Here is a 10847-nt window from a genome sequence, read left to right on the forward strand (position 1 = left end):
GATAAAAACAGAGAGGGAGGCAAACTGTAAGAGACTCTTAACTATAGGAAACGAAATGAGGGTTGCTGGAGGGGAGGTGAGAAGGGGAATGTGGTAACTGGGGGATGGGCATTAAGGAGGGCACTTGATGAAATGAGCACTGGGTGTTGTATGCAACTGATGAGTCACTGAATTCTACCCCTGAAACTAGTAATACACTATATGTTAACGAACTTGAATTTAAATAAAAAAGAAAAGAAAAAAAACTTAAAAATTATAAAAATAAAAATAAGCCTCCCATAAGCTAGCCAGATCTCTGCCCCCTCAGGGCAGCAATGCCATTTATGTGTACTTTGGAGGACCTCCTTTTCCTGGACCTCAGAGCATAGCAGCTTCTCCCTAGGTTATTTGTGCTCCTGATGGGAGAGATCCTGAACAAAGATAAGTCACCTCCCGCCAGAGAGACCAGATACCATGTGGATTTCTGACATAGGAATGCACAAGACATAAGAGATAGGATCTCTGAATTTTGGTTTTCTGAAAGTCTCCTTTATTTTTCTCTGACAAATTGTATTTATACTTCTCTAGACTTGAATTAAGTACAGCTTTGTGGTCTTGTGCATGCTGCAACTTGACAAACAGAGACAATAGCACTAAGTAAAGGTGTGAAGAACAACTTTACATTTTTATAGCATTTTTCACAACCATTGTATCCCGAGGCACTTCGCAGGAAGTAGCAACACCAGCTTTTCCTATAGGTCCTATTGGGGTGTGAATTCTGAAACCCAATTCTGGTCTTCTAAAGTTCATTTGATGGTGTGGGAGACTAAAAATAGTACTCTTACCTTTTTTTCTTTCTTCCTTTATTTTTAAACATTCCTTTGGATTTTTTTCTTTGATGTTTTTATACCTCTCTCCTTTAAACAAATATTTCTTCAACATCCAGCAATGTACTAAGCAATAGGGCATAAAATGGCAAATAAGAGATAATTTTGAGTTTCACTTTTGCTACTTTGTGTCTAAGGTTTCGTTATCTATAAAATGGAAATTACGTATTTCCTATGAGGGATGAAATGAAGTGCTGCATATAATGGTCTTAGAACAATATCTGGGAGTCAGCTAATAATTAGGTATTGAGAACTGACTGTGTGTGTGTCACTGTTCTAGGGAGTATGAAAATGATAACCGTGCTGCTCTCCTCAAAGAGTTTACTTCCAGTAGAAGGAGACAGATATAATGTAGAAATTGAACAAATTTAAATGCCAAAAAGAACAATGAATAAAATAAAATGATAATCCAGGTGGGAAAATTTTAACTGGGGTGTCCAAGGAGGGCATCTCCGATGAGGTGACCTTTTGAGTTGGGATCTGAATGCTGAGGAGGTGGCAGCCATGTGAAGACCTGGGGTTAAGTCATTCCAAGCTGAATGTGCAAATGCCCTGAGATAAGAATGAGTTTACATATTTAAGATTCAGAAAGAAGGTATGTGTCTGGGACATAGTGACTGTGAATGAGTGTAGGAAGAGGAGCCTGGAGAAGTAAGCAGGGGCCAGATCATCTATGACCCTCTACTCCATGGGAAGGAGTTTGTATTTTATTGTGTTTGCTGTAGGGAGCCCTTTTAAGCTGAGGGGTAGTGATTGGATTTATATTAGATTGGATTGACTTAATCTCCCTTCTGAATGGAAGAAAGACCATAATAGGGTCAAGCATATGGTAAAGGAGAACATTTGTGATGGTGGTCCAGGTGAGAGAAGACATTGCTAACTAAGTCAGAATTAGGGATGTATGTGATACATATAATGATACAATAATGATCAGATGTGGGATGCCTTTTTGAGGTAGAACTCATGGGGCTGGATGTGGCAAGAAAGTATCAAAATAAATCAAGGGTGATGGATTTTGTCTAGAGCAAATGGATTTTTCTCTGAGGAGGAAGACTTGGATTGAGCTGGTAGTTATGCTTGGGTCGTGCTAAGTTAAAGATCCCTATTGCACTTCTAAAAAATGAAACAGCCAAGTAAGCAGTTGGCTATATTGAGTCTTGAGTTTAGGGAAATTCCAGGGCTGAAATTTTGAAATTATCAGCAATTAGGTGACTTTTAAAATCATAGGATTAACTGAAATCCTCTAGAAAATAATAGCTACTATTTATTCAGCACCTGCCAAATACCAAATACTGTTGTAAGTGATGTACATGTGTTAATTTGTTTATTTAATACTCATAACAATCCAGCAAGGTAAGAAAAAATTTTTTTAAGATTTTATTTATTTATTTGACAGAGAGAGACATAGCGAGAGAGGGAACACAAGCAGAGGGGGTGGGAGAGGGAGAAGCAGGCTTCCCGCCGAGCAGGGAGCCCGATGCGGGGCTCGATCCCAGGACCCTGGGATCATGACCTGAGCCGAAGGCAGACGCTTAATGACTGAGCCACCCAGCTGCCCCAAGAAATGTTATTATATCAGTTTTACTGATGGGGAACAGAGGCAAAGAGAAGTTAAATAATTGCTCATATACTTACTCAGTGAAAAAGTCAGCATTTGATGTAATTTGGCCTCAGTTTCCAGGCACTAGAGTACGAGAAAAAGAGGGTATAGGATTCAGTTCTAAAGCAATTTAACATTTCAAGGTCAAGTTAGAGGAGCTGGGGTCCGCAAGAGAACTGAGGAGGGGCAGTCAGTGGGGAGGGAGGAAGTCTAACTGACTGTGTGAGTTGTGGATGCCTAGATAAGTAAATTAATAAGTAGGAGATTAATGCATCAAATGTTACAAAAGCACCTGTTTTGGCACTAAATATATTAAATTTGGAACAATGCAAAGAAGATGAGCCCTTATTCCTGAGCAAAGGTGATATACAAATCTGTGAAGTGGTCCATGTATTTTTGTGGGCCCATATCTCATACTCTACAGAAATATAAAATTTATATGGGTTAAAGATTTAAGTCTGAAATTCAAACCTTAAATCTTTTAGAAGAAAATATAAGAGAATATATTATGACCTGGGAGTAAGAAAGAATTTCTTAAATAAAAATAACCAATACTTATTAAGTACTTAAAATGTTAAGTGCAGTTACAATAAGTTAAAGATATTAACACATTTAATCCTCACAACAATCCTATAAGATTATCCCTACTTTACAGATGAGGCAACTGAAGCATTTAAGGCTAAGTACACAGGGTTGTACAGCTGGTGAAACATGGAGCCAAAACCCAGGCTAGCAGAAGAACTCTGCAAACCATGCATTTTAAACACCATGCCTTACTTAGTCCAAGATGTGATACAAGTATACATTCCATAAAGCAAAATATTAATAGACTTTAGTACATTTAAACATTTTTTTTAATCAAAAGTTATCATAGAGAAAAGACAAACCACCTAGTGGGAGTGTATATCTCTAACACAGGTAACCAGTACATGACTAGTCTCCAGAATATATAGAGAGCTCTTAAAAAGATCAATAGGAAAAAGACAAAGAATTTCACAGAAAAAAAGGGCCAGAGGCCTGAACAGGCATATTTCACAGAGAGATAAGTATAAGTCATCTATCAACTAAAAGTTATTCAATCTCCTTAATAATTATGGACATACCAATTATAGTCATTTGGTTACATAAGTAACCATTTGATACTCAACAGATTGGCAAATGTCAAAACATCTGGTAATAATAAGCTTTGGTGAGAAAATGGAACAATTTATACTGTTCATGGAATGCGAACTGGTGCAATTACTTAGGAAGACACTTTGGTGTTATCTGGTAAAATTGAAGATGTGTGCAGTCTAGGTCCCATTAGTATCACTGGTAAGTATTTGATCTAGAAAAAACTCATGCATGTTTATCAGAAGACATGTCTGAAACGTTTATGGCAGATTTAAAAAATAAAAAAAAATGCAAACAAAGAAATAAAACCTGGAAATAGCCCAAGCATTCTTTGATATGGGAATAATGAAATGAATGAATTGTGATCTATTTATACTACGGAAGGTTTCTCATTGCCAGTGCTGTTGCTATTGTTGTTGCATTGTTATTGTTTTGTTTTGCTTTGTTGTTTCAGATGAGAGGTATAAGAAAACTCTAGCATGCTGGTGCAAATAATTGAAAAGAAAGTGCTGAATTGGTGATACAGAGTAGAGGGAAAATAAGAGTAGAAATAAAGCCCTTAAGAAGGCAAGAGGAAAAGAGATTAAAAGCTCACATGTGCACATTGGACCTAGGAGCAGGCAGATGGGAGACAGGTAGGTGGACACCTTTGCAAGTTGTGAATGAGGTGGCAAGAGGGTGAGGTGGTTCCTCCGTTTACATCTATTTTTTCTATGATGTTTGAAGTTAAGTCATCCTATGGGGACACTGCAGGGAGACAGATTGTTGAAAAATTGAGGGAGGAGGGGAAGTGTAAAAGAAAATTCCCAGAGAAGTGGAAAACGAGTAAGACAATTGTCAAGATATTAACACTCCCATATAGAAGAGAAACACAATGCTCAGAAAGATGAAATAAATTCGATGAAGTCCCCAACTAGTCAGTGACAAGGCTTGGCTTCTTACACAGGTCTTTTGTCTCAGCTCTGATATGCCTCAACTTCAGAGAGGCGGAAATTTGCTCCTTTTTTGGATCCTAATGATCCCTGGGATTTCTGGATGAATTGGAATTGTTTCAAAGGTCTATCTGCTCCAGGCACTATTAGGGAGATCAGATACCTGTTGTTTTTGAGCCTAGAGCATCATTGTATTCTCATTTGGCTTATTTTAAGAGTAAGACTACAGATACAAGCACTCATTAGTGCTTGTTCAAGGATTTTAATTTTCATTCATTTCTTCATTTGAAACATCGAGCATCTACTATATGCTCTAAAACAACCATGTGCCGTAATTATTTATGAGCACCTCTATGTGCTTTTGATTGATTCATTGAAAATATTGGGCATCCGCCAGATGTATTACATTCTAGTGTGGGTGGTGAAAACAGGTAATTATTCAGATGGTGGTAAGTTCTATGGAGATAAATTAAGCAGAGTAAAGGGGTTGAGGAGGAGATTAGTAGCTTATATTGGTCCTTATAATAAATCTCTATCTAAATAAGTTAGAATGCTCTAGTAAAGAGGGGAAAGTGATGATTCTGGAAAGGGACAATTACTGGTATAATATTCTTGATTCATAGAGAGGGAGTGGTATCTGGTGAGCAAATGGAGATATTATATACAGATAGTTCATAAAAAATAGGGTGTAAGGAAGAACAGGGTCAGGTACAGGTATGTATGTCTGTGGATGTCTTGGTGCATGCTTGTGTAAATTCTGTTTGATTGCCTCCATTTTCTCAATGGACTAGGAAGCAAGTTCCATAGCTGTGAGTGAGAAGGAGATATAGGTGTTGAAAATTTGATAATAGGGATGCAGGTATTTAGTTGAAAAGTAAACAATTGTAAAGGAAAGAATATACTAGCAAATAATGCCTTAGATATATTTCTGTACAATTCTAAAGTCTGATTTTTGTGTCTTCAGCCTCCTCATCAATATTAAAATCTTATTGTAATTGAGACAATTGTACTTTACCCTATGTGTAGTGTGGGTAATAAGCATTAAGTATTGAAAAGGCTAGTGGAGACAAGTGAGGAAATAACAAAGACCTTGAGTAACCCACAAAGAGATCCCTCTCTCCTGAACATGTTCATTTTAGGCAGAGATTGACTTTGTACTTGGAAATTGGACTATGAGACTTGATATATGTTCGTTCTTTTTTTTTTAAAGAAGCTCAAGCATGTGCTTTGCATCTTTCTTTAAAGTGGGGAAATGGTTTAAATTTATATATGTGCAAACATTATCTTGTAATTCTAGAGGGTTATGGAGACCTTGGTTTATCTACCACATTCCTTTCATTTGCCCATGGGTGGCTTTACCTTCTGTAGAGTCACCATTTCTAAGGAGCCCTGCTCTTTCCAGACAGATGATAACCTATTTTTTTGTATTGATCTCCAACTTTGACCCATGTACCTATCTCCCTGACAACAGGGTAGACAGTATATAATAACGTATTCATATTGAAACACATAATCCTGAGTTTTAACATTTTAAAAGACTAAAATTTTAACTTCCATAGTGCTAAGGTATGGGGAGAATTGGGTGCTGAATCGTAAGTAGGTAGAAATAAGCAGGAATGTTGATAAATCTAGGTGGAGAAATCAAACCACCCACAGGGATTGCCAGAAATAGTTTGAGGAGTTTTAATTTTTTTTCCTTCCACTTCTGCTTTTTTTCAGCTTTGTCTATAAGACTAAGATTGCAAATTTGAGCACAAAGAGATGTTTGCTACAGTTTTACTGTGAGTTTTGCTCATTCAGGTGAATCTTCCAATCCAAAATAAACTTTCTGGCTTTTGTTAATTTCTAGTAGCATCATTCTTAAAGCCAAGCATGCCGTCTTATTGTCAAAAGACATTAACTTAATTTGAAAAGTACTTTGCTGTAAGTAGATTTTGTTCCAATGATGTATTCATTGATTTTTTTTTTTAACTTGTTCTTTTCAGGTGTGTGTGTGTTTGATTAGCAATTGTAGTTGTTATTTTTGCTTGGGGGAGGCTTCTCTGGATTATGAGCTGTTTTTTGTATGTCATTGTATATGTTTTTGTGATATATTTATATAAAAAAGAGACATATAAATACCACCCAGGAAATCTGTGACAATAACAACTCAGAGTTATTTGTTGTTGTTATTGTTGATATTTAATTTTATTTTGCATATATATTATTTATGAAAAGTTTATAAATCCTGCCAAAACACATTTCAGCAGATTTAGAAATGGCATCACAAGAAAAACTGCCTGGTGTGGATCAACAGGCTTTGCGGCCTGTTTTATAAATGTGCCTTTTTGTTGTTTACTTTATAAATCATGTATGTAGAAAGAAGAAAAAGAGTGATTTATTAAATGTTTATGAGAAACTCTAGTACACCCTGTTTTTAAAGTGCAAGGAACAGACAATTAGCTCAGGGATTTGTCATTGATCACAATGGGAGTCTAAATGGAGGGAAAACGTGAATTTCTCCTCAACAGTTGGTGTAGAGATGAAATACCCCTAATTTTGAATTCCCTTTCCTTTCTCAAAAGTTTATTATCACTCAGCTTGCAGCACTGAGATCTTTAGCCTTTGACCGAGAGAGATAAGAATTTCTGAAGGGGACTATATTTATCCCCTTTTATCAGTTTCCTTAAGGAAGGAAGACATGTTTTTGTCTCTTTTCTTACGAAAAGGCTGGTATAGCGCTAGAGATCTTGTTTGCCCTGAAAGCAGAATAACTATATCAATTTGATTGAAGGTGTCAGAAATGTTTTGGGAAACAGCAGAAACAGAGATCTGAGGTGGGAAAGGTTTGACATATAGCAAAACAGCAGTGCCTGCTTTGTTTGTGTTTTGATTTAATACACCCACTGGGTTTTTAAGCATATTATGCTAGAAGAGTGAATTGCTTATTTCCCAAGCTGGCTAGAGTGTGTCTTATGACGTTTGTCCTTGTTTTACCTCCATGTTTAAATAAATAAATAAATGTAATTTTGAGATTTTTGTCAAGGGTCTGGTAGACTTTTTCCCCTGATTGCAAATGGTAAGCGTTTTATGGGCTTCTATCAGTTGGATGAAAATGAGGGGAAGGGGTGTTTTAGGTAACAGACTGTTTTAATTAAAAAGCGTTCCTTACCCACAGAGATTCTCTGTTGTATGCATGGTTGTTGCTGGAAATATTTGCGTTTTAATGGAAATAAATAGCTAAAAATCAGAGCTCACACTAAAGAAAGTGAATCACACCCATAATTATTCTTATATTCTTAATTTTTTCATTTGTTTATGTTTTGTGCATTTTGATGAGGCACTTCACTTCCCAGTGCCTTAGTTTTCATATTCACATGGTGGGGTCCATAATATGCTTCTATAACCCTGCTGAGAGGATCAATGAGGTCCGTGTACATGAAGGGGCTTATTAAATAGTATGTGATTTGAGCTTTCTGGATGAAAGGTGCTACGTGAGTACAAAGTAGAGCAGCCTCCCACAGGTAATGCCTTTGCCTGGGTAACTCTGATTATAGGCTTTCTTTATCTCTTCAAAGCAGAGATTTTTCTCCTTGATTCCTTCCTATATCTTCGTTGCAGAAGCTAAGATGCCTATTTACCCAGTACCATTTCCTTTTGAGCGTGCATACACCAATCAAGAAACACACTTGCAAAAAGATTTGTTTACTTAGTGCACACGTGGTCAATCACATACACGCAAATAGGAAAAAGGAATGTTCACATCACGTCAAGCCCCCAGATGGCTCTCAGAACCTCTGCCATCTCAGGTGGAACAGAATTTTAGAATACGGATTTTCAAGTAAAGCCATTGTATCCCAAGAGCATTGAATAAAGTATTTTTTAGAGTTATTTACATTTGACTTCCTTATATATCCATTTCCTGTGCAGCTCTAGATAAAAGTGATAACAAGAAATAATTTTAGGGACGCCTGGGTGGCTCAGTTGGTTAAGCGTCTGCCATTGGCTCAGGTTATGATCCCAGAGTACTGGCATTGAGCCCCGCATCGGGCTCCCTGCTCTGCGGGAAGCCTGCTTTCCCTCTCCCTCTGCCTTGCTCATGCTCTTTCTCTCTCTTGCTGTCTCTCTCTCAAATAAATAAATAAAATCTTAAGAAATAATTTTATACAACACTTTAAAGTGTTTACAAAACATTTTCACAGACATCATTTACTTTGTTCTCATAGCAATCTTGTGAGTCAGGAACAACCTGTGTGCTCGGAAAGGTTCTGTAATTTGTCAAAAACTACCCTGCTGTTAAGTGGCAGTATGTAATTTAGAACAAACATCTCCAGTGCTTTTCCCCATTTCCTGGGATGGCAAGTGAGTTTCATCAGACATTCCATATCTGATTAATAAGTAGTGGCTGTCTACAGTGCTGTGTTCGGTATCTGGTATCAGAGGGAAAGAGTACATGCGGTAATTGACTAGTGATGTCTGTTCTGGATGTGAGTAGAGAGCTGGGTCCTAAGTGGTGCATAGCTGCCAACTCAGAAATGCACTGTAATGTGGGTGCTATGGACTGAAAGTTTGTGTATGCCTCCCTCCCCCATTCATATGCTGAAATATAATTCTTTTTTTTTTTTTAAAGATTTATTTTAGAGAGAGAGAGCACAGGAGCACATGCTTGAGGGGTGGGGGAGGAGCAGAGGGAGAGAGAGAGAGAATTTCAAATAGATTCCAGGCTGAGCACAGAGCCTGACAGGGCATTTGCTCTTATCACCCTGAGATCGTGACTTGAGCTGAAATCAAGAGTCAGATGCTTAACCAACTGAACCACCCAGGTGCCCAGCAATCTCATTCTTAATGTGATGGTATTGGAGGTGGACTCTTTGGGAGGTAATTGGTTCAAGAGAGTAGAACCCTCATGAATGGGATTAGTACCCTTAGAAGAAGAGGCCAGAGCAGGAGCTTTTTCTTTCTTCCATGTGAGGACAACATGAGAAGATGACCCTCTGTAAAAGGGAAGAGGTCCCTCACCAGAACTCGACCATACTGCCACCCTGATCTTGGACTTTCAGCCTCCAGACTGTGAAATACGTTCTGTTGTTTATAAGACACCTGTCTATGGCACTTTGTTTTAGCAGCCTGAATTGCCTAAGACAGTGAGTTGTATTTAAATGTCTTTTGAGTAATGAATTAGTCCCTGTGGTTCTCAAGTAAAATAGGTATTGCTGAGCAATTTGTACCAGGGGTGTGGACTGGGCCTCATAGTCAGCCACAGTATGCAAACATATCTGCCTAATCTGGAAGAATTTAATTGAACTACTCCTTTCCCTAGATTTCTGATATTGAAATGTGGCAGATGATTTGATACAGGTATACATTTTCTTTAACTTTCTCTCAGTCTGTTTATTTATTATCACAAAACTGTCTCTTATCCTTTAGAAACTCTTACAGAGCTTGGGCTAGGTAAAATCTACTTAGAAAAAACTGATGCATGAAAATGAGAATATGAAAGTCCTGGGTAACAAACTTCTTTTTAAATGTTGGTTGGTAAAATGAAGGAGAAAGAAGGGGAGATGATTTGAAATAGAAGTAATATGGCAGAGAATCTTCTTAGTTTCCTGACATTGTATCAGGTAGGTGACAATCTGTCCTCAGTATTGTAAGGAAAGCATTGATTGCTGAAGTAAGTTATTTTAGGAGGGCATTAATATTATGGTAAATAATTTAGGCCTATCAACCACAGGAAGTATCCTGTCTTAAAAGACACATCAGAAGACATGTCTTTTGGCTTTTAAGAAAATGATATAAGACTCATGCAGTTAAAATTATTTTTGAAGCTGACTATCCCTAGGTGCATAACTGTACTGATATTTTCCCATCAGTTTGCAGACAATTGGCCCACTTTGGTGATGAGTCATTCAGTTCCACTTTCAATCTTGGCATTGAAAAATACATAGATAACTCTAGTGTGAAAAAAGGTATTTCCATATTCTTACCTTAAAATTAGATTTGGAACTATATGACCTGCTATTTTGTTTCTTTTACCAGAAGGTTTTTGCAATGAAATTTTTATAAAATTGCTCTAATACATTTTTATAGTTGGGAAGGACCGTTTTAAAATATGAATCAGAATTCATCACTGTGTGATTGGCTTCCAAATCTGTATCTTCTGCCAGACACCTCCTTTGAGTTCTAGAGCATATATACTCAACAAAAGGAGATTTGGGGCAGATGTCATTACTGATCCTTGCTAATTCTTGACCCTGCTAGAACAACCCATTGCCATGATCCATGATTTTACTTCTTAAACATCTCTAAAATCTGACCATGTCACTCTGGGTCCATTGTTAGAAATGTTAGGCTTAACCT

General features: G+C 37.4%; 1 non-coding gene across 1 annotated transcript; it reads left to right on the forward strand.

Annotated features, from left to right (window-relative positions):
- The first annotated feature begins 2758 nt into the window (after positions 1-2758).
- On the forward strand, positions 2759-2862 carry LOC114218287 (U6 spliceosomal RNA). Its single transcript, XR_003611163.2, has one exon. It is a non-coding gene; the product is annotated as a U6 spliceosomal RNA (small nuclear RNA).
- Positions 2863-10847: the final 7985 nt, after the last annotated feature.

The sequence above is a fragment of the Eumetopias jubatus genome, unplaced genomic scaffold (assembly GCF_037043125.1).
Source record: "Eumetopias jubatus isolate StellerSeaLion01/CBP00866 unplaced genomic scaffold, mEumJub1_p1.0 scaffold_15, whole genome shotgun sequence".
Lineage (NCBI taxonomy): Eukaryota > Metazoa > Chordata > Mammalia > Carnivora > Otariidae > Eumetopias > Eumetopias jubatus.